The sequence below is a fragment of the Cryptomeria japonica genome, chromosome 3 (assembly GCF_030272615.1).
Source record: "Cryptomeria japonica chromosome 3, Sugi_1.0, whole genome shotgun sequence".
Classification (NCBI taxonomy): domain Eukaryota; kingdom Viridiplantae; phylum Streptophyta; class Pinopsida; order Cupressales; family Cupressaceae; genus Cryptomeria; species Cryptomeria japonica.
This window is the reverse complement of record NC_081407.1, coordinates 49,627,844-49,635,573: the sequence shown is the minus strand read 5'-3', so window position 1 is coordinate 49,635,573 and position 7,730 is coordinate 49,627,844.

Genomic DNA, 7,730 nt, shown 5'->3' with positions numbered 1-7,730 from the left:
AAGAAGTTTTTAAGGGTCATTGAAGGCCCCATTGGAACTGTGTCTACACTTCTATCACTATTGTATACATAAAAGTAAGTGAATTTTTTGTTTTTTGCATGATTTCAAATGATTGAATTATTGTTTTTATTAGTTTTTTGTTTTTCCATGGTTTCAAATGATTAAATTATGATTGTTTAATAGTTTGATTCCAAAAAATAGTGATAAGATGCATACTTATGGTTATTTATTTATTTTTGAACTTTTCTTTACATATATATGTAATATGATTCTATTTAGGTCAACCGATCTCAACCATGGGAAAGAACAAGTGAGGAATGATGGAACAACGAGAGGCTCAAAAGGAAAGACAAAGGCAGAGTATGAAGAAATTGTGTGACATAAGAACAATGGGAGAAGAAGGTATGTCAACCTCAACATCTCAATTCGATTTACCAAACGAATATAATGCACATAATGCAATTGAAGAAGAAACATTTGATAATTTACCATTTGAACCTAATGCAATTGAAGAAGATACCGCATTGAATAATCAATTAAATGATGAACATATTACACCTTCTCTACTTGATGAATTGAATGTACATAATGCACGGATGTTAACGCTTCCTAGAATCATTTGTAGGAAACCAAAGTATCTAATTGACATTGATGAGAATATATTGAAGTCAATGCCCAATAAAATGAATGAACGAACTTTTAGGAGAATGATTAAAAGAATATGGCAAAACAATTTAAAAAACTTAAATCAAACCGCAAGATGTCAATTAATTGTTCAAATGATTAAAAATTTGAATTTTAGAGAGACAATGAAAATTCTAGGCCTAAGATCATCTGAAAGTAACAGTGAAAGACCTATTGTCAAAAATTTATTTGATGCATATCAATCTATTGGTTCAAAATCATGTAGTAAAGATTCTAATGCTACTCGACGTGTCATTACATCAACCATAATGAGCAAGAAAATAAAAAAAGATCGTTTGATAAGCAAAACAAGTAAGTCATTGAACGTTAGTAGAACAACATTAAGTAAAGAATTAAAGAGGCGAGAACAAATAGAGGAACCTAACAATAATTCTCTTTGGGCATTCTCTGGTAGACTACCATGCAAAGACAAGGTTGTTGTAGATGCACTAAAAACATTAATTGAAAATTTTTGGCATGACAACACAAGAGTATCACCCAACCAAAGAGATGTTGTTAGAAGGCGAATTGGGTCTAAAAATTGTAAGCCACATGCAAAACACTATTTTGATATGACTCAAACTAAATTTTATGAAAGATTCCTTCAAAAGTTTCCTCAAATAAAAATTTCTCAAAGATTTTTTGAAATGGCAAAACCTTTTTATATTAAGATTAATCATGTACACCACATGTTGTTGTAGGATGCATATTGAATTTTCCATGCATTATGATATTTTTCATCATATTTGTTCTACTTTGCACACTAACGATGTTTTGTAGGAATGCAATATACAAGCACCTCCTAAGTTAGAAAGAGAATTTATTTCAAGTGTGTTATGTAATAGACATGATGGTTGCATTTATTATAAGATGCCTTGTTTGGAAGGTTCTTGTGCTATATGTGGTGGTTTGCAACGTTTACCAAGATGCATACATTTGGAGAGCACACATGAAATTGGTACAAAACTAGTTTCTTTTGGAAAATACAAGCCAGTCACATATGGAGTTAGAGATGGAAAAGATTTGAAGAGATGTGAGCTACTGAAAAATGATATATGTGTAGCTCAATTTATGAAAATGTTTCAAGAGAAACTAGTTTATGAGTACATAATGCATACACATAGAGCTTGATGGTTAGATAAGCAATTCAAGTTGTGTAAGGACACATTTCCTCTTGTCACCATTGTCTCCATTGTTGATTTCACTGAAAATTATACTCTACAACCTCAAAATGAAGTGCAATCCATGTATTATCACTCTACACAAGTTTCTATTTTTGTACACATAGCATTCATGCATGCAGATGATAGCATAGAGGAGGATAGAAAGGTTGTAAGAGAGTATCACTTCTACATAAGTGATGATCGTATTCATTCATAGAAGTTTGTACAAGGATGCTTTAAAGTTTTCTATGATAGTTTAAGGGAAAGGAACATACGATACAACCGACACTTAATATGGTCAGATAATTGCACCACACAATTCAAGAATGCAAGGATGTTTTATTGGCTGACAAGGATGCATGTGACAAGTGGTGTACAACACTTTTGGAATTTTACTGAGGCTGGACATGGTAAGGGAGAGCACGATGGTGCAGGAGCATGTGTGAAAAGAGCCCTAGCCAGGGAAGAATTGAAGTACGAAGGTGGTGCTGAATTGGTAGATGTAGAAACAATTGTGCGATGGTGTAAGTCTACGATGGGTCTAGGTAATCTAGGTATGTCATTGGTTCGTAGATATTTTTGTTTGATTACTGAATCTAACATTGAAAACTATCTAGATTGTTGTACAGTTGCAGGATCGAGTGACATGCACTCATTTATGAGTTCAAATTCAAGTTCACTGGTAATTTATACGAGACAGATGGTATGTTTTTGCTCTTCATGCATGTATTGTCTATGGGAAGAATGTGAATCAGAAGAGTGGGTTGACAAATGGTCTTGTAGACCATTGGTTCCCATTGATTCATATCAAGTTCCCAAAGCACTACAATTGAGCCAGATGGAGACATCAGTGGATTTTGACCATGTATCCGACCTAGTGGATTCAGGTGATTTTTTGAGTTAATTTTTTTGCAAGTATTCTTTTTGGTTCATTTTGTTGTACATCATACTTTATTTTTGGTATTAATTAACACTTTATAAAATGCAAGTCATGTGTATGCAGTTGTTGCAGAAGAGAACAATGAAGAAGGAACAAATTACTATTTGTGTCATTGTGTTGAGCCTAAAAGAAAATTGACAACCATAATCATTGACGGAGAGGGTATTGAGTACCCAATAGGGTCTGTTGTCGTGATAGGAACATGGCTTCGGAGATACCCTATCAAGAATTCTGATGTTTGGTTGTTCGAGAACTTTGAAACACACAGACATATTCTTCATTTCTCTAACCTTGTTGTTGCAAGAAATATTCATTTGATGAAGTATCGTGGTAGACCTCATAATAAGATTTTATGGAAAGTTCATGAATCTGACCATGAGGCAATACTTGACACAATATGGGTTAGAGCCGATCCTGAAGGCTCACTTGATTGATTCTACGGTTCAGAGTAGAATGATTTTGAGAATTTTGTATAAATCATGTTTAGGGGCATAATTTTATATATTTAAGTTGCAATGAGCTAATTTGTACATATGTACATGCCAAATTTTGTATATTAAAATGGCGATGAGCTTAATCACACATATTGTAATGCCAAATTTTGTATAAAAGCCCATGAGATGATTTGTATATTAAAATGGCGATGAGCTGAATCGCATATATTGTAATGCCAAATTTTGTATAAAAGCCCATGAGATTATTTGTAAGACAATTTTTTGTATAATCAAATAGCCAAGAGTTGATTTGAATAATATGTGACAATGTTTTGTGACTGTTTTGTGTGTCAATATTTTGTGACTATGTTTTGAGTATATGTGATGTGTCCCTGGTGAATCATGAGCATTCTTGATTCTTGTATAATAATGGATAATTATTTGAGTCATTATTAGGTCATAGGGGTGATAGATTGAGACTAGATACAATTTGAGCAAAAATTGTCATTGTTGTCAAAAAAATTGTCAAAAAAGTTGTCAAGCAACTTCTACATTGCATCGGTAGGGTATGACTCTCGACATTTTGGTGCTTTGGGATGCACAACAGGGGCATGCCTAGCGTAAACATGCCCACCTAGATGCACTCACAATGTCGGTTTGTGCACATGAGGAACATAATCAATTCTAGCCAATCTTGCAACTTTTCCTTGCAAGCAACTGACGAATTTTTAAGCAGGCGAAAAAATGCTACTAATCAAAAATGGCTTTGATTCGTCAAAAACCAAGATAGGCCATTGTAGACAAGCCTCATGCGACCCCACGGGATCAAACAGATTGACCATATGAGTTGTAGATTGGAAGAAATAGTCTGTCAATTTTTGACAATTTTTTAGACTCAGGGCACTTGAGAGATGTCACTGGTAGGGTATGACTCTCGACGTTTTGGTGCTTTGGGATGCATGACAGGGGAATTCCTAGTGTAAACATACCCACCTGGATGCGCTCGCGATGTCGGTTTGTGCACATGAGGAATAGAATCAATTCTAGCCAATCTTACAACTTTTCCTTGCAAGCAACTGACAGTTTTTTAAACAGGCGAAAAAATGCTACTAATTGAAAATGGGTTTGAGTCGTCAAAAACTGAGATAGGCCATTGTAGATGAGCCTCACGTGACCCCACGAGATCAAACAGATCGACCGTATATGTCGTGGATTGGAAGAAACAATCCATCAAATTTTGACAATTTTTTGGACTCAGAGCACTTGAGAGATCTCACCGGTAGGGTATGACTCTCGACATTCTGGTGCTTTGGGATGCATGACAGGGGCATTCCTAGCATAAAAATTCCCACCCAGATGCACTCGCGATGTCAGTTTTTGCACACGAGGAATAGAATCAATTCTAGTCAATCTTGCAACTTTTCCTTGCAAGCAAATGATGGTTTTTTGAGCAGGCAAAAAAATGCTACTAATTGAAAATGGCTTCGAGTCATCAAAAACCAAGATTGGCCATTGTAGACGAGCCTCACGCGACCCCACAGGATCAAACAGATTGACCGTATGTGTCATGGATTGGAAGAAACAGTCCGTCAAATTTTGATAATTTTTTGGACTTAGGGCACTTGAGAGATCTCATCGGTAGGGTATGACTCTCGACATTCTGGTGCTTTGGGATGCATGACAGGGGCATGCCTAGCGTAAACATGCCCACCCAGATGCACTCACGATGTCAGTTTGTGCACACGAGGAACAAAATCAATTCTAGCCAATCTTGCAACTTTTCCTTGCAAGCAACTGACGGTTTTTTGAGCAAGTGAAAAAATGCTACCAATTGAAAATGGCTTCGAGTCATCGAAAACCAAGATAGGCCATTGTAGATGAGCCTCATATGACCCCACGAGATCAAATAGATCGACCGTATGTGTCATGGATTGGAAGAAACAGTCTGTCAAAATTTGACAATTTTTTGGACTCAGGGCACTTGAGAGATCTCACCGGTAGGGTATGACTCTCGACGTTCTGGTGCTTTGGGATGCATGACAGGGGCATGCCTAGCATAAACATGCCCACCCAGACGCGCTCGCGATGCCGGTTTGTGCACATGAGGAACATAATCAATTCTAGCCAATCTTGTAACTTTTCCTTGCAAGCAACTGACGATTTTTTGAGTAGGCGAAAAAATGCTACTAATTGAAAATGGCTCCGAGTCATCGAAAACTGAGATAGGCCATTGTAGAAGAGCCTCACGCGACCCCACAGGATCAAATAGATCGACCGTATGTGTTGTGGATTTGAAGAAACAGTCCGTCAAATTTTGACAATTTTTTGGACTCAGGGCACTTGAGAGATCTCACCAGTAGGGTATGACTCCCGACGTTCTGGTGCTTTGGGATGCACAACAGGGGCATTCCTAGCATAAACATGCCCACCCAGATGCGCTTGTGATCGCGACGTTGGTTTGTGCACACGAGGAATAAAATTTGACCATTACGAGCGTGAGGGTGCTCTCGCACCAAACACATTGTTGTTTAAATTCATATTGTCAATTTTTGTTGTTTATATTCATATTGTTAATTACATATGCAAATATTCATTTAAATTTATAAAAGGGCAGCCACCAAATACAAGGAATACACAATAATGAACTGAATACAAGGAGTTTTGTATGGTTAATTCAACATTTTAGAAATTTTATCAAGTCATATTCCATGATTGCAATGCTTTATATCATATATTTTTGTTGTTTATATTCATATTGTTGATTACGTATACAAATATTCATTTAAATTTATAAAAGGACAACCACAAAATACAACAAATACAAAATAATGAACTCATTACACATTTATTGGATCGAATATCGATATTTATATATATAAAAAAAGGCATGTCTACCAAGTCAATACAAGTATTACAAAAATGTGGCATATGCCATGTCCAAATCGATATACAATAAAAATGTAGAATATATCTACATGTATTGGTCATTCTATGACCAAAATTAACACTATATGATCCTAAACTTCTGGTGGATCATCAAAACCAAGCCTCTTCGGTGCAGTACACGGCTCTGTAGATGGCTGCAAAACCACAATTCAAAAGCCAAGTTAGAATTCTTTTGTAGAAAATAGTTCACAATTGACATCATAACTATGCATTTAAATTTAATTCCTTTGCAATTGAAATGTAGATTACCTCATTGGCTGATCCAAGAGCTAATGTCTTTGCTCTCCTCTCCTTGTCACTCTTAGAAGTTTTCTTCAAGACATACTTAAATGGATCCACGTTATGGCCGTACTGCGAAGGAGTCTATTATAGATTAAATGTATAATTAATACAATGTACTAACATAAATATATCAAAAACACTTAAAAGCTATAATATAGAGAACAATGACGTACCTGTGCCTCAGATGCTTCTCCAATGGACTGAGGACGGCTCACCATCGATGTAGAAACGGTCACTATTACCTATACAAAAAATGTACAAAGATTAAATACAATTAATATAATGATAAGTATTGAAGGTTGAAAATAATTAATTTTACATATCAAACAAAAGTGTACCGGATCCTGATATGCTTCTCCAGTGCAAGGAGGAGGGTTCTCCATTGATGAAATAGGTATGGATATTTGTTGTATGAAAAAAATATAAGATTATAATATATCACAAGTTCACATGTACGCGTGCATATAATCATGAAATCAAGAAAATAAAGTAGAGATACATACCTCTGCCCTCTCTTGATTCATGGGCGAATTAGGTGCATTCAACATATCCACAAAGCTCAATGGCCGCTGTACATGTAAAATAGACAAAAAACACTAATCAATCTACAAACCCCAACTAATACTTGATTTCAACATTTTCAAACAATTGTACAACTAAAAATGTGTTCAATTCCCTTCTTCACACATTTTGGCGTCTTCGAGATATTCTTTTTCTTCAGATGAGCTCTAGACATGGAGGGGGTGCCCTAAAAATAGAAAATTAACATGAGATATTAGTACAGATAATAAATTAAACATAATTTTAAAAATATAAAATGAAATGACTTGCATATTCCATCAAAACAATACATAAAAAGAGTTGTACAAAATATGATACCGTATAGCCTTGTAGGCCAAAATCGATCGCCGACAACATGATGTCATCAATCTGGGACATCTTGTCCCCTGTCAACACCTACAAACCAGAAATTGGACCAAGCATTAAAAATAGTTAGTATATCTTGTATTTTTTTGAATTCAAAGTGTACTATTCTATCATAACATGTTACAAAATTTATACCTCAAGCGTCGAAGTTGCAGCTATGGTAACTGGGGGAGGTGTATGGGATACTGCTGCTGCATCCTAAAATGCATATTATTTGTCTTAATTTAAATCGATGTATAAATGAAAATTCATTTATGTAATTACAAAATTAAAGTGACTGATAAATAAAATGTTATGAATTCAAATCAACACACCTGTGTCTGTGGCTCATGGGCAAACACCATGTCCATCAAC